Source organism: Anomaloglossus baeobatrachus, chromosome 6 (assembly GCF_048569485.1).
Source record: "Anomaloglossus baeobatrachus isolate aAnoBae1 chromosome 6, aAnoBae1.hap1, whole genome shotgun sequence".
Lineage (NCBI taxonomy): Eukaryota > Metazoa > Chordata > Amphibia > Anura > Aromobatidae > Anomaloglossus > Anomaloglossus baeobatrachus.
This window is the reverse complement of record NC_134358.1, coordinates 505514129-505537983: the sequence shown is the minus strand read 5'-3', so window position 1 is coordinate 505537983 and position 23855 is coordinate 505514129.

Sequence of the window (23855 nt, the reverse complement as noted above, 5' to 3'; positions counted from 1 at the left end):
CACACAGTGTAGTGTGCTGGGTACAGATGCGGGGGTGGGCCTAACCCTTAACCCCCCTACAGTCCCACAGCTCCATATAGACTGTATGATGGTCCCACTGCTCTCTATATACTGTATGATGGTCCCTTAGCTCTTTATAAATTGCATGATGGTCTCCACAGCTCCCCATACACAGTATCTTACATAGGAAACATAGGATCTTTGACACTAGTGGCACCCCTGCAATGTACACAGAAAGCTGTGGTATGAGCGAGGTTATACACTGCTCAACAACTGAGCTCTGCTACATCTGCAACAGAGAAAATGGTGACTCTTATCATAACTGCTGAACCCAGTAAACTAAGTGACACATGGCTAGAGTCTTTGTCCCTTTGTCATGGTGCTAATGTGACGCCCTGGCAAAACCAGGTAGTCACACATAGGCCCCCCGCACAACACCATCCCTCACCTACAGTAGGTAACATACAGCCGACCTGAAACCCTAGTCACCACCCCTCAGGGCAAGACAGGCACACCAGTGGGCGGGACCAGGCAGTTAGAGAACGCCCACCTAGGGGTCTAGAAAGCCCGAGGCGGGAAAACAAGCAGTTTTAAGTCTGAGTTCAAGTTGAGAAGAGTGAGGGCTGGAGCTAGGTGTGGCTCCAGCGGAGGAGAAGTTCGGGTTGAACGGTGCCAGGGTCGGAGCCCTGGTGCCTTGGCTAGGTGGCAGACGGTGGTCTCTGTCAGCAGGAGATGGGAAGACGGTTCGGCAGATCCAAGGAGGACCAGAGAAGGGTTGGAGCCCACTGGTCCTGACACCGGAGTTCCGACCGGAAACCATGCACAGAGGGGGTACTCAGACCCTGAAGCCAGGACCGAAACCAGCGGCCTAGCTAATTAACCGATTGAGGGCAGGATTACTGGTCCTGTCCCAACCTAAGTCCCGAAAAGAGACAACCACCCACAGAAAGGGATAGGGCAACCGCCAGGGCCTATAGATCCCACGGGTCAGCGTCAGTGGGCACGGCTGCTTAGGCACACAAAAGACGGGAGCAGCCTCCTGAGTTCCAAACCAGGCAGCCCACAATACACACAAACAGTGCAGAGGAAAAGGACAGCGACCACCAGCCCGGGTGAGCGGACCAGAGTACAACCGGCCGCGGCGGCCGGCCACCAGCACCTTGGTTTACCAAAAGACTCCTGTGATTCATTCAGTAGTGAGTAACCAACTATCCCCCGGTCCTTCGGGGCGTGCCGACGCCAAACCCTGCACAGAGACACTAGGCCCCGGGGCAACCATCTCTACCCACGGAGGGGTTAACATCCGGCTGCCATTCCATCTCCCCCGGGTATCCCACAACAGCAGCGGTGGTGCCCCACCTCACCACACACCGTGGGTGGCATCACAGACATTCTACAATCAATCCCGTACAAAAACGTCCCCCCTTTTATTCGGAGTGTCCACGAAACCCCCGGGTCCGGGGAGCCCCTCGAACCGCACCGTAGGCCCCGGATCCGAGCAGTGTCGGCTGATGGCACGGGGGCGGCACACCCCGAAACTTGGCGTCACCTACCTGGTGGAAGTGCGCCTTGAATTGGACAGTCAGCGGGGATCAGTTGCTAAATTTTCAGAAGTCGCCATTTTTGCCGCCATTTTTGGGCACGAAAAACAACAGCCCAGCGTCTTGTCCCCCGAGAAAAGGCGCAAAGCTGAAGGCCCGCCCCCTGGGAACATGGCCGGAAGGTAAACCCCAAGGTCATAAAACAAAACTAACCTGCCGTACAAGGGAGTGCTTGCAAAAGACCAAGGGGGAGAAGCGGAAAGATATCTGCGCCCAATCTAGATGGCAGATGACGGAAACGTGGTGGCCCTCACTCCGGTCGCAGGAGCGGTGGACCCCGGGACTCCGGTAGTAACTCCCCGTGTAGCAGCTGGCGGCGACCCACGTGCCACAGGAATGATGTCGGCTCCGTCAGTCCACCCGGCCGCGACGGGGATGGTGCCCGATTCCGAGGACCCTTTGGCCACAAGCTCAGAATCGGAGGAGAGTAGTTCCGGTGTCGACGCCTCAGTAGGTGCGTATATCCTGCGATGTGGTGGGAATGGATACCGGATGACTCTGTCGTCCCGCACGTACCATGCGCTGGAGGTGTATGAAGCAGAAGCGGAGTCCACCTCCGAGGATCAAGCCCCATCAGCTGTTGGAGCAGTGGTAGTGCCAATCTGTCGGCACTGCAAGCTGCCCGGGCACTTCGCCTGTGCATGTCCGGCCTTAAAGGGGCCAGAGCCCGCCACAAGTTTTAAAGTTGCAAGTTGCTGTTAAAATGCCTGTTACCCCTGTTGAACATCCTCAAGTTCCCCGGAGGAGGCCATCTACACAGCAGGTGGGGGGTGGCAGGGCAGTTGAGAAGTTGACTGTTGCAGTGCTCCGTTCTTGTTGAACGTCTTCACCTCTGCCAGTTAAAGTGAAGAGGCCATCAGGGGTTAGAGCCCCTGGTGGAGGATGGAGCCCGGTCCGGAGGAGCAGCTGTACCCGCAACGTCGGCAGCTGAAGACGGAGTCTTTTGGACACTGCCGCCCGTGAGTAGAGGTGGCATTGGGGACTCATGCTTTCCGGTGGTGGTCTTGTGGGAAGGCTGCAGGAAGAGGCTGTCCTGGCAGTGGTGTTTTAGTGTTTTAAATAATCCCCGACCAACCTTTTCACCTGCCGCAGTCTCTGGAGAGGCTGATTGGAGGAAGGGTCTGCGGTAGAGTCGGCTGAGGCCCAGTCACCACTAAAACCGGTGACTACCCTCCGGGTCAGGGGTCCCCTGGACATGGGGCCCTTGAAAAAGGACTGCCGGGTAAGGAACTTTTTACCCGGCTCGTACGGGCAACACCCGGACCTAACCTGGACTTTGGGCAAGGGGTGCCAACCTGTATTTTAGAGGTGGCATCAGGGCTAGGTTGTTTTGGGTGGGTGAGGTGAGAAGGACCCGGTCCGTCCCTTCCCGGTTTTAAATGTGCCACGTTTAAAAAAAAGTGCCTCCCATAAGGGAAGAATGAGAATATACTTCGATGTACATATGTTATTATAATTGTAATTGTGTTTTCTACCCTTTTTCTACAGTTCCTGAAAAAATAAATGTTGGTGGTCGGAGAGCCCGTGGACGGACTGTATTAAACCAAGGGGGAATGTGACGCCCTGGCAAAACCAGGTAGTCACACATAGGGCCCCGTACAACACCATCCCTCACCTAGGTAATATACAGCCGACCTGAAACCCTAGTCACCCCCCTTCAGGGCAAGACAGGCACACCAGTGGGCGGGACCAGGTGGTTAGGGAACGCCCACCTAGGGGTCTAGACAGCCCAGGGCGGGAAAACAAGCAGTTTTAAGTCTGAGATCAAGTTGAGAAGAGTGAGGGCTGGAGCTAGGTGTGGCTCCAGCGGAGGAGAAGTTCGGGTTGAACGATGCCAGTGTCGGAGCCCTGGTGCCTTGGCTAGGTGGCAGACGGTGGTCGCCGTCGGCAGGAGACGGGAAGACGGCTCGGCAGATCCGAGGAAGTCCGAAGAAAAGTTGGAGCCCACCGGTACCGACACCGGAGATCCGACCAGAAACCATGCACAGAGGGGGTACTCGGTCCCTGAAGCCAGGACCGAAACCAGCGGCCTAGCTAATTAACTGATTGAGGGCAGGATTACAGGTCCTGTCCCAACCTAAGTCCCGAAAAGAGACAACCACCCACAGAGAGGGATAGGGCAACCGCCAGGGCCCATAGATCCCACGGGTCAGCGTCAGCGAGCACGGCTGCTTAGGCACACAAAAGCCGGGAGCGGACTCCTGAGTTCCAAACCAGGCAGCCCACAATACACACAAACAGTGCGGAGGAAAGGACAGCAACGGCCGCCACCAGGACCGTGGTTTACCAAAAGACTTGTATGATTCATTCAATAGTGAGTAACCAACTATCTCCCGGTCCGTCGGGGCTTGTGAGTCCCTGCCGTCGCCAAACCCTGCACAGAGACACTGGGCCCCGGGGCAACCATCCCTACCCACGGAGAGTTTAACATGCGGCTGCCATTCCATCTCCCCCGGGTATCCCACAACAGCAACGGTGGTGTCCCACCTCACCACACACCGTGGGTGGCGTCACAGACATTCTACAATCAATCCCGTAAAAAAAGTCCCCCTTTTTATTCGGAGTGTCCGCGAGACCCCCGGGTCCAGGGAGCCCCTCGAGCCGTACCATAGGCCCCGGATCCGAGCAGCGCCGGCTGCTGGCACAGGGGCGGCACACTGACAGGTAACATAACAACAACCCGCTAACAGACTCCGTTTAATACACCTATGTTTTACATTGGTTAACCATGCAGCTCTGCAATGAAGTAGTTAAATGGGGAGATTCATTATTAGCTGCCAAAGAGTCAGTCTGCTTGGATTAAACCAGCAGGGTCTTGCAGGTCACATCAAAGGAAATATATTTTTGCTTCCAGCATATGTATAATGAACTGATAGTAGAAAGACAGCGGGCATCTTCAATCTGACCTTTGAAGGCTTGCTTGATGTTCACTAACGCATGGGATGCTTAATCCATAAGGTCATTGTAAAAAAAAAACAAAAAAACACTTGCAGAAGCTTTCCTTAAAAATTATAGGTGAAGGAAGAGTATAGAAACATCAAATATTGAATGAAAAAAATCACCAATTTCTGTGTCTGCTTTAACTTACCACCCACACACTAATCAGACTGCTTTACACTGCAGTGAGGCATAAACGGTCATGTAAATCGACTATCATTTTGACTTGTCACCTACTTCGGGTAACTTCAATTGTGTATGAATAATAGGATGAATTTTGCAAAAGAATAGAAATATGTGAACACTATTAAAGGGCTTTTGGAAGCCCATGTGCACCAGATGCAGTTGGTTTTAAAGAAAAACAAATTGTGTCTCAGTTAAGGGTGGGTTACACGAGACGAGCTATCGTGCGATGCATCGTCGAGGGTCACGGTTTTCGTGACGCACATCCGGCATCGTTCACGACGTCGTCTCGTGTAACACCTCTGAGCGACGCAGAATCGCTCATAAATCGTGAGTCCTGTACGCGTCGCTCAGTTTCAAAATATTTTTTATTTAAAATGGCGCTGGTTGTTCATCGTACCCTGGGCAGCACACATCGCTCAGTGTGACACCCCGGGAACGATGAACTCAGCTTACCTGCGTCCCGCGGCACCCGCCGGCTATGCGGAAGGAAGGACATGGGCAGGATGTTTACATCCCGCTCATCTCCACCCGTCCGCTTCTATTGGCTGGCGGCTGTGTGATGTCGCTGTGACGCCGAACGTTACTCCCCTTTCAGGAAGAGGATGTTCGCCGCCCACAGCGACGTCGCTCAGCCGGTAAGTACGTGTGATGGGGGTTTCACGACTTTGTGCGACACGGGCAGCGATTTGCCCATGACACACAAACGATGGGGGCGGGTACGATCGATCGTAAAATCGCACAATCGGTCGTCTTGTGTAAAGCAGGCATTATCCTCCCTGGGTCAAGCGCTGCTCGTCGGTCTATAAGGGTATGTGCACACACCACAGTTTTAACTGCACTAAAACTACATCTTGTCCCCGAGTGCCTGGACATGTAAAACAAAAAAACCGCTTGTAATGATGGTGCATTTCTGGTGCATTTTTTAATTCTGAATTTGATGGGGTTTTTTTTTTTTTAAAAAATAGTGATCGGTGAACCAGACTGTAAGTCCAACCCACGCAGGTTCAAAAGGCACCCACGGAAGTCAGACACACGGAAAATAAAAAAATAAATGAAAACTAAACAAAAAAAATAATAAAGCTAGTGCGATTTACTTACCAAGTCACCTGCATGGCTGTACACTGCTCCTGCAGCCACTCATTCTTTTTTCAGGGTTGGTCATTAGGCTCATGCATATTCACTGCTTTCCCCACCCACTGACATCTGTGATTGGTTGCAGTCAGACAGCACCCCCAGCCTGTGTAACAGTCTGTCTGATGATTCCAAGACCCGTATACAGTAAAAATACCTGTGTTTCCCTCAATGTTGATAACCAGCCAAGATAAAGCCAGACTGCTTGGGGCTGGTATTCTCAGGCTGGGGATACCCACGTTATTGGGATCCCCTCAGCCTAAAAATATCAGCCTGCTGCCACCCAGGATTGTCGCATCCATTAGATGAGGAAACCCCAGCACTTTAACCAGCTCTCCCCAATTGCCATGATGAGGTGGCAATAAGGATAATAAGGGGTTAATCTCAGCTCACAGCTTACACTAAGCCCCAGATTGGTAATGACAGGTGTCTATAAGACACCCCCATCGATGATCTGTAGGCGAAAAAAAGTAAACACAAACACACCAAAAATCCTTTATTTGAAATACAAAGAAAGACCCTCTTCAACCCTTTTATTAACCCCCAAAACTTCCCTGCAGGTCCGACGTAATTCACATGAGGTCCCACGATGATTCAGCTCTGCTACATCCGAGCCTGGAGAGACCAAAAATATGTCCGATCTCTCCAGGCTCCGGGAAACACTGACAAGGGGGACCCAGCTCGCAGCAGTGATGTCACGCAATTCACCCGAGGTCATACTCGGGCTCTCACGGTATGACCTCCTGTGACCTGAGTACTGCACTCTGGTGACCGCATCCCCCCTTAGCCACCACTGTCAGTGTTAAATGGCTAGCAGGATGCGGAGCATGGCTCTGTGCTTTAACAGTGACAGTGTTGGCAGAGGAGAGGGGGATGTGGGGCAGTCTCGCACTCACCTCCCCAGGGCCGGCACTGTCAGTGTTAAAAGACTGGTGTTTTGCAGGGCACGGCCCTGCACTTTAACAGTGACAGTGCCGGCAGGGGAAAATGGAATTGGGCAGCCTTGTACTTTCCTCCTCTGAGCTGGCTCTGTCAGTGCTAAAGGGCTGTTGGAGTGCAGTGCACATTCCCCACGCTTTAACAGTGGCAGTGTGGGCAGGGGAGAGGGCGATGTGGGGCAGCCTCGCACTCCACTTCCCCAGGCTGGCTCTGTCAATGTTAAAGGGCTGGCGGGGTGCATGGCACAGCCCCATGCTTTACAGTGACACTGCTGGCAAGGGGTATGGGCGTCTGTGGCTGCCCCATACTCCCCTCCCCCAGCCAGACCTGTCAATGAGAACCTGGGTATGCCCTCCGGTGAACTCAGTAACGGTCACTGCTACCAGCCGGGTTCAGCTTGTCAGTGTTTCCTGGAGTGGGTGTCTCATAGATGCCTGCCATTACAAATCTAGGGCTTAGTATCAGCTGTGAGCTGAGATTAACCCTTTATTACCTCGATTGCCACCACATCGAGAAGAGCCAGATAAATTGCTGGGATTGGGGGATGTGTCGCGGGCGGGGAGGAGGGTGTCAGCACACCGCGCTCACCCCTTCTGCTCGGGTCCGGCAGTTGCTCCTGGTGGCTCGAGCTGCGGGCCGGATCCCGGGGTGTCTCGAGCGACACTCCTCGCCCGTGAGTGAAAAGGGGGTTGTTTGTTGGGATTATAGTTCGTGACGCCACCCACGGTTGTGGTGATGGCACCACCGCTGCTCAGTGTGAGGGTCCCGGGGATGGTGATGGGAGCAGCCAGGTGTTGTGTTGCCCCTCCGTGGGTAGGGGTTGGTGATCCCGGGGCCCGGTGAAGAGATGCAAGGTGTAGGGCCTGGAGGGCGCAGGGACGCGGGGGCAGCGCTGTGCCTTGCGGCACTATGGTACTCACTCAGCCTGACACGGACACAGTTTGTACGGTAAACCAACGGCTGGTAGGACGGTCCCACAGACGGCTGCACCTGCACTCCCGGTAGGTGACGGTGACTTCTCTCTTCCTTGCACCTGTGTGGTCTGGTGGTATCGGTGGATTCCCTCCGGTTACCCGCTCCCCGACTGCAATCTGGGCCGGAGGAGCTCTATACTTTGCCCGCAGGCGCTGGCCCTGGGGAAACTGGTGCCTTGGCGGTGGCGGTGTCTCCCCGTTAATGGTCGGGCTGTTGCCGTCAATCGGGACTTTGTTGCTGGGGGATCTGCGTCCCCTTCGCTGACGGATTCGGCAAATTGGGCGACTCCTAGCCTTGCCGGGGTCCGAGAGGCCCCTGCCCTGGTGCTGACTGTCCTTCGGAACACTGCTCCAGACCACCGGGCACACAGCCAACGGGGTCCTTCCAGGAACTTCCGAACTGTCCCACTCCGGACAGTCACCGCCGTCGCTGACCTTGCTGTTCTAGCCCTACACACAGCTGGGCTCTCAGGCTCTGTCACCACTTCTTGCTTTCCTCCTGTTCCACTTTCCTTTCCTTCACTTTCACTTCTTGTTGTTTACTCGAGCCCCTGCCTGGGCTACTCTGCTGTTCACTCCTTCATGTCCCTGACAGTTCTCCTCTCTCCAGCTCTCCCCTGAGCTATCTGCCTGGTTTACTTCCTGCCTCCAGAGTTGTGAGCTCCTTGGTGGGCGGAGCCAACTGCCTGGCCCACCCCCTGGTGTGCATCACAGACTCCTGGAGGGAGGCAACAAGGATTTCTGGTTAGCAGGTGTGCCTACCTGGAGTGTGGGGTGTAGTGGTGTTGTTATCTGTGTCCCCTGGCTTGCCCAGGGCGACACATTCCCCCTTAGCAAAATGCAGACCGTCCGCGGGCTGCCGTCCTACACCGGTTTTATTTTTCTGTAAAAGGGGATAACAAGGGTTAATCAAACATAAATAACATTTTTAATCATAAACTCTTCCCAAGACGGGAGGCACATTTTACTTTAAACGTTGCAACGGTGTACGGTCACGGTTTCCGCTCTCTCCCACCCAAGCAACCTGGCCCTGATGCTGCCCCTAAAACCCAGGCAGCACCCCTTGACCCACAGTCCAGCACAAGTCACCCGAGCGGGATCTGTCCTTCCCTCCAGAGGGTAGCCACCGGTCCCTTTGGTGGCTGGGCCCTGGCCTGCTCTGCTCAGGGCCCTCCCTCCAACCTGCCTCTCCGGAGGCGGCATTGCGGAAACGGTAACGGTACCCAACATATTTACAAGCCACTTAACGTTTGTGGTTGCCCTGCAGAGTTCACGGGCTTGTCCATGGATAGTTCCCATGCATTTTAAACGGTCCCCACGGGGACAACGGTGCCGGCTCCTGCCGGTGGCAAATCACTGCAGCAAATCAGGTAACAAACTCGGGTAATCATCTTTCATCATTGCAGAATTTTCAAAAACTTTCAAACTTTTTCAAACAACACTCTTTTACATTCGCGGACCCTTTTCATTCATAGAACGGTCTCCCTGTACCTAAGTGGGGGTCTACCTAGGTTGGAACGGGTGGACCTTCGGGGCCCGGTGTCAGTGGTACTAGACAGTGGGGTAGAGGGAACAATCGGTTCCTCCTCCCTGCTACAGTGTGGGGCAGGCGGAGGTACAGGGGAGCTGGGTACAGGTTCATCCCTGGGCACTGGCACTAGTTCTGGCTCACGGCTGACCGCTTCCACTACTTCTTCATCCACGGGTTGTGGGAACAGTATCACTGGAAGTATCACCGCGCCGTTCTGTGTAGGCCAGTTTGCTGGGAAGTCACCCATTACAGTGTGGATTACCTCTGCTGCCTTTTCCACTGGTGGAGGAACCGGTACTTCGGCCTCTGCCTTCAGCGCTGGGGGGCATTTCTTTAGATGGTCCCGAGAAACTGTGGCCAGGGTGTCCCCTTGGTCACGACTGATCAGGTAGGTCTTCCCATTGTCCCACTCAGTGGGTTGTATGACGTAAGGGACTTGCTCCCACTGGTCATCCAGTTTGTGGGCTTTTCTCTTCCGTTTCAGCACCACATCTCCTGGCTGAAAAGGACCTGCAGGCGCCTTCTGGTTGAACCGGTGCTCTTGCTGTTCTCGACTTCGACTGAGGTTTTTCTCCACATACTCCTGGATTTGCCGGTACTGGGCCCTCCTCTGACTTTCCCATTCTGCTGTTGAAGGGAGTGTTTCCGGGGCTTCCAACCCCATCTCCAGATCCACCGGCAGTCGGCCAGGCCGAGCCCTCATCAGATACGCTGGGGTACACTTCGTCGAGCTGGTTGGGATGTTATTGTACATGTCGACCAGGTCGGGTAACTTTTCCGGCCACATGTTCCGTTCTTCCAGCGGTAGCGTCTTGAGGAGCCCCAGGACCAAGTGATTCATTTTCTCGCACATGCCGTTGGTTTGGGCGTGGTACGGAGTGGTCCGGATCTTCTTGCAGCCGTACAACTGGCAGAATTCGTGAAACACCTCTGCTTCAAAAGCCGGGCCCTGGTCAGTCAGCACCTTCTCGGGGTACCCATGAGGTCGGCAGAAATAAGCCTGGAACGCACGAGCAGCAGTTCGACCAGTCAGGTCCTTGACGGGGACTACCACCATAAACCTTGAGTAGTGGTCTACCATGGTCAATGCGTAGGTGTACCCACTTCGGCTAGGGGTGAGCTTAACATGGTCTAGGGCGACCAGTTCCAGCGGCTGATGGGTGACGATGGAATGTAACGGCGCCCTCTGGCTAGTCTCGTCCTTTCTCCTCAGCGTACAAGGACCGCACTCTCGACACCAGGCTTCCACCGATTCACGCATCCCACTCCAATAGAACCGCTCCCTCAACAGCATCTCCAGCTTCTTCCACCCGAAGTGGCCAGCACCATCATGGTATGCCCGCAGTACAGTAGCGACATCAGCCTGAGGAACGATTAACTGGCATATTTTCTCATGGGTCTTCGGGTTGATCAGCTCACGGTACAGCCTCCCTTGGTGTAGGTAAAGCCGTTTCCGTTCTTTCCACAAGCGTTGGGCTTCGGCTGGAGCGCTGGGGTCCATTCCCATGGCGCCTTGTTCCACCAGAGTCTTGACAAGGCGGACAGCCGGCGCTTGGTCCTGGGCGTCCTGCCACTCTTGACTGGGCCACGGGTCCAGATCCACCTTTTGCTGACATACCTGTACCCTCTCAGTAGGCGGCTGGTGAAACGCAGGTAACTCAATCTCCTCGAGGTCGTCGTCCTCACACCCCTCTTCTGACAAATGGGGCATCCGGGAGAGTGCATCTGCATTGATGTTGACACGACCAGCTCGGTACTTTATGGTGAAATCATAGTTGGCTAACCGAGCTACCCACCGCTGCTCCAGCGCACCCAACTTGGCCGTGTTCAGGTGAGTTAACGGATTGTTGTCCGTAAACGTGGTGAATTTTGCTGCCGCCAGGTAGTGGCGAAACCGCTCGGTGATAGCCCACACCAACGCCAATAGCTCGAGCTTGAAGGAGCTATAGTTCTCAGGGTTCCTTTCGGTCGGCCGGAGTTTCCGGCTGGCGTAGGCAATCACCTTCTCCTTTCCATCCTGGAGCTGGGACAAGACCGCTCCTAGCCCCACGTTACTGGCGTCCGTGTAGAGAATGAACGGGCGCCCATAGTCGGGGTACGCCAAGACCTCTTCTCCGGTCAAGGCCGCTTTCAACTGGCCAAAGGACTCTTCATGCTGGTCCTCCCACAACAGTGTGGCTACAATGGGTCTACCATCTTTGGTCTGTCCCACGAGGAGATCTTGCATGGGGGCAGCCATCTTCGTGTACCCCTTTATAAAACGCCGATAGTACCCCACCAGGCCCAGGAACTGCCTTACTTCCCTCACTGTGGTTGGTCTCGGCCAGCTCTGGATGGCAGTGATCTTCTCAGGGTCGGGGGCAACACCATCCGCACTCACCACATGTCCTAGATACTGTACCCTGGGTTTCAGCAGATGGCACTTCGAGGGCTTCAACTTCATCCCGAACTTGGCAAGGGACGCGAACACCTCGGCCAGGTGCTCCAGATGGGCTTCATACGTCTGGGAATAAACAATCACATCATCCAAATACAGCAGGACGGTCTCGAAGTTTAAATGTCCCAAACAGCACTCCATCAGCCGTTGGAAGGTCCCGGGGGCATTGCACAGCCCAAACGGCATGCTATTGAATTCGCAGAGCCCCATCGGGGTGGTGAAGGCGGTCTTCTCCCGGTCCTCGGGGGCCACGGCCACTTGCCAGTATCCGCTGGTGAGGTCAAGGGTCGAGAAGTAGTTTGCAGTTCTCAGTGCAGCCAAAGATTCTTCGATACGAGGCAAAGGATAGGCATCTTTATGGGTTATCTGGTTGATCTTCCGGTAGTCCACACACATCCGCATGGTACCATCTTTCTTCTTGACCAGTACCAACGGAGCGGCCCAGGGACTACAACTGTCCCGAATAACCCCTGCCTCCTTCATATTCTTCAACATATCTTTGGCACACTGGTAATGTGCAGGGGGAATAGGTCTATACCTCTCTTTGATAGGGGGATGTTCACCCGTGGGAATGTGGTGTTGGACCCCCTTGATCTGCCCAAAGTCTAGGGGGTGCTTACTGAAAACTTGTTCGTACTCCTGCACTACCCTGTGTACCCCTGCCCTGTGATGTGTAGGGGTATCATCAGTGCCCACATGTAGCTGTTGGTGCCACTCCTTGGTGTCCCCCTGGGGTGGGGAAGTGCTGGTGGTAGGTGGGAGTGTGGATGGACGGGCTTCCTGGATAGTGTGAGGGTCTAGGGTGAGCAGTTTGGCAATGGTGGCATACCGGGGGAGCCTGACTTCTTCCTCCCCACAGTTCAACACTCTCACAGGCACTCTCCCTTTCTTCACATCTACCACCCCTCGGGCGGCCACTACAGTGGGCCAGTGCTCGGAAGGCATGGGTTCCATCATCGCAGGGTAGTCACGCCCCTGAGGCCCTACTGCTGCCCTACACCAGATCATCATCTCACTCCTAGGGGGCACAGTCAATGGAGCAACATCCATCACTCGCACTCCACCAATCTCCCCTCCGGTTGAGCTTACATGCTGGCGGTACATCAGGGCGCGGATCTCACGCTGCACAGCCCTCTGCCGGCTCCCCGCCGCCGTGGCGGCTAGCCGTTGCAAAAGGTTCAACACATCAGCCATGCAGTGTTCCATCACATTGGTTCCCAGCACTATTTTCGGGTTATGATCACTGGGTTCATTCATGATCACAATCATGCCCTGATGTTGCAGTTCAGCTTGCCCCACTGTCATAGCCACTTCTTTATACCCCACCTGGGTCAATGGAAGTCCATTAGCGGCAATCAAATTTATACTAGGGTCTGGAGGCGCCAGCTCGTCTGTGGCCCAATACTGCTGGTACAAGGTATACGGTATGGTAGTTACCTGTGATCCAGTGTCCAGGAGAGCCATCACGGGTATGCCGTCCACAGCCACAGGGATGATAGGGCGGGCCCCGACATATCGGTCTCGCCAGTCCGGGGGGCCACGGTGTTCTACTCCTGAGGATTGGCCCGGGGCCCCAGGGGTTGCTCGTTTAACGGGCACTGTCGGTAAACATGGCCCGGCTTACGGCACTTGTAGCAGATTGGAAGTCTGCTCCGCGGGTTGGTAGTGCTTCTCCGCTGCATCCAGGGAACATCCTCGGGACTGTCAGCAAGCTGTATCTGTGCTGGGGGTTGAGGTCTGGTCAGAGGTTGTAGTGCAGCAAGGATTTTGGCAAGGTCTCCGTCCAGGCGACGGACCTGGGCTGCCAGTTCTTCCACTGTACTGCTCGAGGCTGCAGGTAGTAAGGAGGTTGGTTTGGCTGGGGCCGCCACAACGGGAGCTGTTTCGACGGGCCACGGGACGGGTTCCAGAATTTCAGCAGCTGGGGGCTGTAGTGCTTTGATAGCCCGCTCCTTTAACACGGCAAAGTCCACATCAGGGTGTTCCAGGGCCCACAGCCGGAGTTGTTTACGATCCTCAGGGGACCTCATCCCCTGCGCAAATTGCTCCACTAACATCTTGTTGCTATCCGCCTCATTAATAGAGTTCACCCGCTTCAGCGTGCGGAGGGCGGTCTGCAGACGTAGAGCATAGTCCCGAATGCTATCCCCAGCTCGCTGCCGGCACTGGTAAAACTGCATCCTCAGCTCAGCTTCTGTCCGGGTCTCGAAGGCAGTCTGTAGCCTCTCGAAGATGGTGGCTACAGAGAGCCGGTCCCCCTCGGCCCAGGTCTCCGCTTCCTGCTCCGCCGCACCGGTTAACTGGCCTAGCACTATCGCTGCACGTTGCTTATCAGTCAGGGGGTACAGCTCTAGCAACGGGTTAAGCTTTTTCCGGAAGGCCTGTAGGGCATCCGGTTTCCCGTCATACTGCGGTAGCCAGGCAGCTCCGGGCGCATAGGGCAAGGAAAACGGCATGACCTGAGCAAGCGCGGGGGCCGCGGCACCTCCCGCCAGTACGGCCGGGACCTGGGCAGGCCCATTCCCATCCGCGGGTGCCGCTGCGGCTGCGACCACCGCTCCTCCAGCGGCTCCGTCGGGCGCAGACATCTTGTTTCCGTCCCCCTTAGCTCTTTCCGGCCCCTCCTCTCTCGGGGCGGGGTTTTGGCCTTCGCGCTTCTACTGCTCGAGAAGACGCTCGAGCGGGAACTTTTCGCGCCAAAGATGGCGGCTTCTGAAATTTTTCGGCCGGATGTCTCCGGCGGTAACAAGGCGCACCTCTACCTGACGGCAGAGCGGTAAGATCCTGTTCGTGACGCCAAGTTGTCGCGGGCGGGGAGGAGGGTGTCAGCACACCGCGCTCACCCCTTCTGCTCGGGTCCGGCAGTTGCTCCTGGTGGCTCGAGCTGCGGGCCGGATCCCGGGGTGTCTCGAGCGACACTCCTCGCCCGTGAGTGAAAAGGGGGTTGTTTGTTGGGATTATAGTTCGTGACGCCACCCACGGTTGTGGTGATGGCACCACCGCTGCTCAGTGTGAGGGTCCCGGGGATGGTGATGGGAGCAGCCAGGTGTTGTGTTACCCCTCCGTGGGTAGGGGTTGGTGATCCCGGGGCCCGGTGAAGAGATGCAAGGTGTAGGGCCTGGAGGGCGCAGGGACGCGGGGGCAGCGCTGTGCCTTGCGACACTATGGTACTCACTCAGCCTGACACGGACACAGTTTGTACGGTAAACCAACGGCTGGTAGGACGGTCCCACAGACGGCTGCACCTGCACTCCCGGTAGGTGACGGTGACTTCTCTCTTCCTTGCACCTGTGTGGTCTGGTGGTATCGGTGGATTCCCTCCGGTTACCCGCTCCTCGACTGCAATCTGGGCCGGAGGAGCTCTACACTTTGCCCGCAGGCGCTGGCCCTGGGGAAACTGGTGCCTTGGCGGTGGCGGTGTCTCCCCGTTAATGGTCGGGCTGTTGCCGTCAATCGGGACTTTGTTGCTGGGGGATCTGCGTTCCCTTCGCTGACGGATTCGGCAAATTGGGCGACTCCTAGCCTTGCCGGGGTCCGAGAGGCCCCTGCCCTGGTGCTGACTGTCCTTCGGAACACTGCTCCAGACCACCGGGCACACAGCCAACGGGGGTCCTTCCAGGAACTTCCGAACTGTCCCACTCCGGACAGTCACCGCCGTCGCTGACCTTGCTGTTCTAGCCCTACACACAGCTGGGCTCTCAGGCTCTGTCACCACTTCTTGCTTTCCTCCTGTTCCACTTTCCTTTCCTTCACTTTCACTTCTTGTTGTTTACTCGAGCCCCTGCCTGGGCTACTCTGCTGTTCACTCCTTCATGTCCCTGACAGTTCTCCTCTCTCCAGCTCTCCCCTGAGCTATCTGCCTGGTTTACTTCCTGCCTCCAGAGTTGTGAGCTCCTTGGTGGGCGGAGCCAACTGCCTGGCCCACCCCCTGGTGTGCATCACAGACTCCTGGAGGGAGGCAACAAGGATTTCTGGTTAGCAGGTGTGCCTACCTGGAGTGTGGGGTGTAGTGGTGTTGTTATCTGTGTCCCCTGGCTTGCCCAGGGCGACACAGATGCAACTGCGATACCGATACAACTGAAAGTGCGATCCTTGGCAGGGGGAGGCCAGTGACAGCATGGGCACCGGGCCCCCTGACTAGTGGCGGCTTGGCCTGCCGCAATTGGCGGTAACCCACTCTTGCCACTACGAGTGCCCCCCCCCGGTGGTCCAGTGTATGGGCTGTGCAGATGTGACGCCCCTGGACTATCGGGTCGTCACAGGGTATTGCACAATCTGCCCTCCCGTGCAGTATCCACCTCCTTCTTGGTTTAGGGTCCCTAACTACATCGTGTTGCCTACATCAGCTAATCAAATCCTAGATACACCCTGCACCACACCCACCAAACACACCAGTGGATGGCTTGAGTGGAATAGAGTCGTCCACTTGGGGGATGGGGAGGGGAGGTCAGGAGTATCAAGAGGAGAGAGTTGAGCTTGAGAAGTAAAAGTGAGAGGAGGTCAGGAGCGGGGCTCCTGGGAAGTAATCTAGGTGGCAGACGGTGGTCTGGGCCTAGAGGAGCTGGACCCCCGGTCGCAGGGGATCGTGACAAGGGGCACGGATCTGTCGAGGAGGACAGCCGGCGGCCTTGCACCATCACCGGGCTGGGACCAAGGCACGATGGGGTACGTGGAAACTAGGTTGGGGAGTAGCTTCAGGCAACCAGATAATTTACCCGAGGAGAACGGAGCCTTCAAGATCCGTTCCCACCCGCTCTAAAATCGGGGCATTAGCGCAATGAGGGGGATAGGACTTTCCAATTCAAAACAGTCCAGAAAATCCCAAGCGTGAACCCTGACAGCAAGCTCCGACACTTAGCCATAGTGAGGAGCGGGACCCGGCAAATTTCACACTATCGGGACCATTAAAGAAGTAAACTTAGTGCCAGGAGGCAGGTCATGGATCACAAGGCAGCACCATCGGGGACGGGACCCGAACTAAGCTCCCCTCAGCGGCAGCGGTGTCCAGAGACTTGTTTGACCAGTTGTCGGTGTCAGCTTAATGGACTGAGTGTGTACCACAGTGACCCCTTTGCATGCAACGGCACTCCCCGAACACCATCACCGAGTTCCGGGGCAATCTCCCTACCCGTGGAGGGTCACAACACCTGGCTGTCCCATTCCATCATCCCCGGGTACTCCCAACTGCAGCGGTGGTACTCCTAATTACCACACACCACGGGTGGCATCACAAACTCTATAAAACAGCCTGTAAATACCCCCTTCATTTGAGAGGCTGCATGACCCCCGGGTCCAGAGACCCTCGAGCCACTGAGAACCCGGATCCGAGCAGCTCGACTGCTGGCACAAGGGCGGCACACAGACACACACATATGTGTGTGTGCTGATTACTGACAGGCAATGAGTGTGCAGAGAGTGGGGCTGGACACTGACATTAAGGAATAACGTTTGGAACTCCATTCTATGTCTGAACTGGGTGCAAAAAACCTAAAAACATCACTATGGGGAGATAAGGTATGCACACCAGTGACTATGGAAGGGGAATACATGGAATAGCAGAAACTGCTGTGTGAATACTGACATGAAAAATTCAATAGCTATTTGTAAGAATGAAATGTGAAAAATGGAACCTGCATTACTGCCATGAATATATCAATAAAGAGAAATTTAGCTACTGAATTGATCAATGCAGAAGAGCCCCAACACTACGCCAAAGTATTTCTCTACGTTGGGGTCCCTAGCTTGTGTGTGTCCTCTCATGCAGTTAAAAAACTTACCGTGTATGGGACGCTGAGACCCAGGCTATATATACGATGTGGATTGGCAATAGGTGTGTATGGGGAGGGTTCACAAACGAAAAACTACTAACATTAAGGAATAACGTTTGGAACTCCATTCTATGTCTGAACTGGGTGCAAAAAACCTAAAAACATCACTATGGGGAGATAAGGTATGCACACCAGTGACTATGGAAGGGGAATACATGGAATAGCAGAAACTGCTGTGTGAATACTGACATGAAAAATTCAATAGCTATTTGTAAGAATGAAATGTGAAAAATGGAACCTGCATTACTGCCATGAATATATGAATAAAGAGAAATTTAGCTACTGAATTGATCAATGCAGAAGAGCCCCAACACTACGCCAAAGTATTTCTCTACGTTGGGGTCCCTAGCTTGTGTGTGTCCTCTCATGCAGTTAAAAAACTTACCGTGTATGGGACGCTGAGACCCAGGCTATATATACGATGTGGATTGGCAATAGGTGTGTATGGGGAGGGTTCACAAACGAAAAACTACTAACATTAAGGAATAACGTTTGGAACTCCATTCTATGTCTGAACTGGGTGCAAAAAACCTAAAAACATCACTATGGGGAGATAAGGTATGCACACCAGTGACTATGGAAGGGGAATACATGGAATAGCAGAAACTGCTGTGTGAATACTGACATGAAAAATTCAATAGCTATTTGTAAGAATGAAATGTGAAAAATGGAACCTGCATTACTGCCATGAATATATGAATAAAGAGAAATTTAGCTACTGAATTGATCAATGCAGAAGAGCCCCAACACTACGCCAAAGTATTTCTCTACGTTGGGGTCCCTAGCTTGTGTGTGTCCTCTGAGACCCAGGCTATATATACGATGTGGATTGGCAATAGGTGTGTATGGGGAGGGTTCACAAACGAAAAACTACTAACATACCTTATCTCCCCATAGTGATGTTTTTAGGTTTTTTGCACCCAGTTCAGACAAAGAATGGAGTTCCAAACGTTATTCCTTAATGTTAGTAGTTTTTCGTTTGTGAACCCTCCCCATACACACCTATTGCCAATCCACATCGTATATATAGCCTGGGTCTCAGCGTCCCATACACGGTAAGTTTTTTAACTGCATGAGAGGACACACACAAGCTAGGGACCCCAACGTAGAGAAATACTTTGGCGTAGTGTTGGGGCTCTTCTGCATTGATCAATTCAGTAGCTAAATTTTTCTTTATTCATATATTCATGGCAGTAATGCAGGTTCCATTTTTCACATTTCATTCTTACAAATAGCTATTGAATTTTTCATGTCAGTATTCACACAGCAGTTTCTGCTATTCCATGTATTCCCCTTCCATAGTCACTGGTGTGCATACCTTATCTCCCCATAGTGATGTTTTTAGGTTTTTTGCACCCAGTTCAGACATAGAATGGAGTTCCAAACGTTATTCCTTAATGTTAGTAGTTTTTCGTTTGTGAACCCTCCCCATACACACCTATTGCCAATCCACATCGTATATATAGCCTGGGTCTCAGCGTCCCATACACGGTAAGTTTTTTAACTGCATGAGAGGACACACACAAGCTAGGGACCCCAACGTAGAGAAATACTTTGGCGTAGTGTTGGGGCTCTTCTGCATTGATCAATTCAGTAGCTAAATTTCTCTTTATTCATATATTCATGGCAGTAATGCAGGTTCCATTTTTCACATTTCATTCTTACAAATAGCTATTGAATTTTTCATGTCAGTATTCACACAGCAGTTTCTGCTATTCCATGTATTCCCCTTCCATAGTCACTGGTGTGCATACCTTATCTCCCCATAGGGCTGGACACTGAGGCTGGGCGGTGCCAGCTCTCACTGTGATGTTTGGCAAACAAGCAGAGGAAGATGTCATGTTTGTTTGAACTGCAGGTAAATAAAGTGCTAATTCAAGAAGAACAAAAGTTAGAAACAAAAAAAAATAATATAAGGGTGTTTTAAATGACAATACAGCATAGATTGGTTTAAATTTTTTGGAGATTTTGTGGTCAGACAACTTCTTTAAAAATTAGGGTAGGCAAATTCCATTCTGATGTTACCTAATTTCAGGAAAATGTCATGTGCTATGCACTAACCATTGGGTAACTGTGCTGTCCCCAATAGTAATGAGATTGTTAAATGAAATATATTTTATTGAAAGATATGCAATTTACGTACTGACACTATCAGCTTAGAAAACATGTTACAACAGGGAAAGCAATTTGTTTCAATGCGAAGCCTTACATTTTATTAAAGCATTACAATGTCATCATTAGTAACAAAAGCCAAATGAAAAACAGGACATTAATGTTGAAATTATTAAAAACAAGATAATATTGTGTCATTTTTCAAGAGTATTCCTTATTATGGGAGCATCCAATAGCTTGAATGTTAAAGGGAATGTATCACCTATTGTATATATTTATTAATTCATTTTTTATAACACAGATGGTGAAACAGCTAATTCTTGCCCTAATTCTTGAGATGAGCAGAACCATTCAAGTTTGGTTTGCTGGGTTTAGCCAGGCATTAGATAAAGTTCTGTTCTAGACCCGGGCTTGACCTGAACCTCATTGGAAGTCACTGATTGGGCAGATTTGGTCTCCACCCACACACAGCCAGCCATAAACAGAGCACCTCCGAGGGCAGGTCGGCAGGGTTTTCAATTTTTTTTTGTTTGTTGCACATTACATCGGCTAACGATGTTATTACCCCCGGTGAAAGCCTTTCAGACTCTGCTAGTGGCTCGCCATGGTCCGAGCACTGAATGTACTTGAGCACAGCGTTGCTCGATTGTGGGTGTTCATACGTAAAGCACCCGAACTCCAAACTCTATTTTTTTTGTAAATTCTATGTTCAGTATGTATACCGAACACCGAACTTTGGCTTCGCTCATCTCTAGTTAGCATACGTCAACCACCCAAACTCCGAACTCGAACACTGATTGTTTTTATAAAGATCATGTTTTGTGTGAACCGAACCCCGATCTTTACTGTCGGGTTCACTCATCTCTACCTAATTCACCGTTTAAACTTTTCAAAAATGTTGCAACTTTCTGTTTGATATTTTAAAGGATTATGGTTGTTTTTAATGTAAAAAGACACAGAAAAAGTGAAATACAAGTAAAAAAGAACATCTTTGGTTTTGTACAAAATTCATTAACCTGCATGCACCATTTTGAAGAATTTGATGCTAGGTTCCATTAGATAGATAGGTACCATTCTTTTTTTCTTAATGTACTTTCTGATTATGGATTTTTTAAAATTTGATTTTCTGTGCTAGATTATGGAGTGGCCATCTTGGCTACGCTTCTGCTAAAACCATTTATTAATATCTGTAGAAATGTGTAGAGATGAGTGGACTCATTGAAGTTCAGTTTGGCGGGTTCAACCCAACTTTAGATAAACTTTAGTTTGGGATCTGAAGTTGACCTGAACCCCAGTGGAAGTCACTAATTGGGCAATTCGGATCTCCGATCACATTCAGCCAATCATAAGCAGATCATTTCCGTGGGAGGGTGGGCAAGGTTTTTCCATTTTTTTCTTCTGGTGCACACTACATCCAATCATGCTGTTGATATCCCCAGTGCGAGACGATCACTGCAAGAGGCTCGCACTGAGCTGAGCACTGAGCATACCCAAGCACAGCAATGATTACTTGATGCTCGGGTATGTTGTGTTCATACATAAAGCACCCGAACTTCAAATCTGAACTCTGGTTTTTGTTTGTGAAATCTTTGTTGGGTATGAACACTGAACACCGAACACTGAACCTTGGGTTCTCTCATCTCTAGAGCTCACTTGGACCCATAGAAGTTCAGATTCTGCGGGTTCAGCCAAACATTACATAAAGTTCTGTTCTGGACTCAAACTTGACACAAACTTCATTGGAAGTCACTGGTTGAGCAGTTTGGCTCTCCGCCCACGTGCAGCCACCCATTAACAGAGCACTTCCAGGAGAGGAGGGAGGGCTTTTTTTGTGCACACTACATCCGATAGCGCTGATTTTACTCCCAGTGCGATCCGTTCAAACACTGCATGTGGCTCATACTGGGCTGAGCACCGAGTGTACTTGAGCACACCGATGCTCACTCGAGTGGTTGGCATACGTAAAGCACCCGAACTCCGAACTTGAACACTGATTTTTTTTTTTGTAAAGTCTATGTTTGGAGCGAGCCCCAAACTTTAAACTTCAGGTCCTCTCATCTCTAGATATGAGCATCAAGTATCAGTCTATTTCTATTATGTTAAGTGGCCACAGTAAAAAATAACAAGATTATACAGAATTAAAACAAATCCTACCGTTAATTAGACAGAAAATAAAAAAATAAAATAATGTAAAGAAATGAATATAGGTACATTAAAATCAATAAATAGAATGAATATAGTTTACTTATGTCCAAAGCAGGTGGAATTTTGGATTATGATGAGCTATTAGACTACAAATGGCTCATGTACTATTTTTGCACAGGGGCCTTTTCTGTCTGTGTCCGCCAATGGGTTAACCATCAATGTTTTAGCCTGTGTGAGTTTACCCAACTGATATAGGGGCTAGAGAAACATACCAAGAGCTGCTGTTCATCGTCATGGTCGGCTGTGCCTAGTAGATGAAGCACCATGACCCCATATTCTGCTGTTCAGCTCGAGTCCCAGAGATCAGGCCGTCCCCAGTCAAAAATTAATGGTCATAAATATCAGACAGAAAAACAAATGTTGAATATTTTAATTTACAAAATAAAATCATTGAAATGCTTCAAAAATGAACACTACATGGCAATTCTTCAGAAAAAAAACCCCTTTAAGAAAATAATAGAAAATCTAGCATTATATAAAGCTGTAGACAACCCGTCACCCAAGAGAACATATTGATGGGAATTAAAGAACATATTAAAAGATTATGCAAAATAAATGTATTATACCTTTTATAATACAATGAAGAAAGCCTATGGATTGTATTAGAGTGACATTTCCACAGGCGTAACAATGGCAAGGTTCAAAAAATGGACGCAATTAAACCTTACTTAACAAGTGCGATTGAGTTTCGAGAGAGACAAATGAATGTAAAGAGAATGAGGGCTAAGCTTTTCAAAGTGTAATATTCTGAGATATTCCTGAAGGCTGAACAAAAGAATCTCAATAATTTGTATCAATTTGTAGACAAAAGATTTGTAAAAATGTTCATATCTAATATTGCATTAAATAGTGCAGATAAAACTTTCCTCTCTATGGCTGACCTTGTCGGAGGACAAGTCCTCAACATTAAAATAATGCTCAAAGGGTTTGTCCACCACTGGGCAACTCATCCTTAACAGCTAAAGTGTCCAAAATAAAGTAAAATAAAACAAAAAGTATACTCACCACCCCGACCAGCATCATTCTGATATCAGCGCTGTCATTCCTAAACGTCACATGACTGCTGCATCCAATTATCAGAATGCGCCAGAACCTTGCACTCACAAGGTGATTGAAATTGAGAAAGGTTTCTTACACCTCAGGTAGGAAATACTGGAGTCATATGATAGATTCCCCTTTAGATAGCTATCTGTCACGATTCCGCCATGCGGAACATTTTGAAAATACTCTGCTAAGTGTCTTGTGCATCGTTCCTGGTAATTGCTCTGTTTCTTTACTGGGCTTGCTCTGTCTGAACTTCGCCAGTCGTACTTCCTGTTTGCTCAGTGTGCTCTTGGCTCCTGTCTGGTGCAAGTGTTCTGATCTTGGCTTCTGACCTTGGACCTCTTCCTGACCACGTCTCTGTCTGCTCCCTGAACTTTATACATTACCTTCCGGCTTCTGACCTCGGACCTCTTCCTGACCACGTCTCTGTCAGCTCCCTGAATCGTATACGTTACCTCCTGACTTATGATCCCGGCTTGTCTGACTACCCTACTATTCACACTGCTTGTAGTGTCTAACATCACACAATCCCTTTAGATAGCTAGGGGCCAGTTATCAGGATTTTACTACCCGAATTATTCATATGCACTTGTGGCACTTTCAAGGCAGGTTCAGCAATACCTTTGCGTAATTAGTCCGTTCCTTCATTACCGAGATTTAACTGATATGCAAATGAGGCTGAAAAGCTATTGTAGATCTGAAGTCTCTGTCACTCCAGCTCCATTCCCTGCCCAGCGCTGCCTCCTCCTAATTGACTGACAGTATCTACACTGTGTGACATCAAGCTAAGAAATTGTCAGTTAAGTAGACGGTGACAGAGCTGGAATAACAGAGACTTCATGTCTGCAATAGCTCTTCATTCATCCTGTATGTGTTCAATGTCTGACTTTTTTTAAAAAAAAAAAAAAAGTATCAATAAAGGTAACTTTT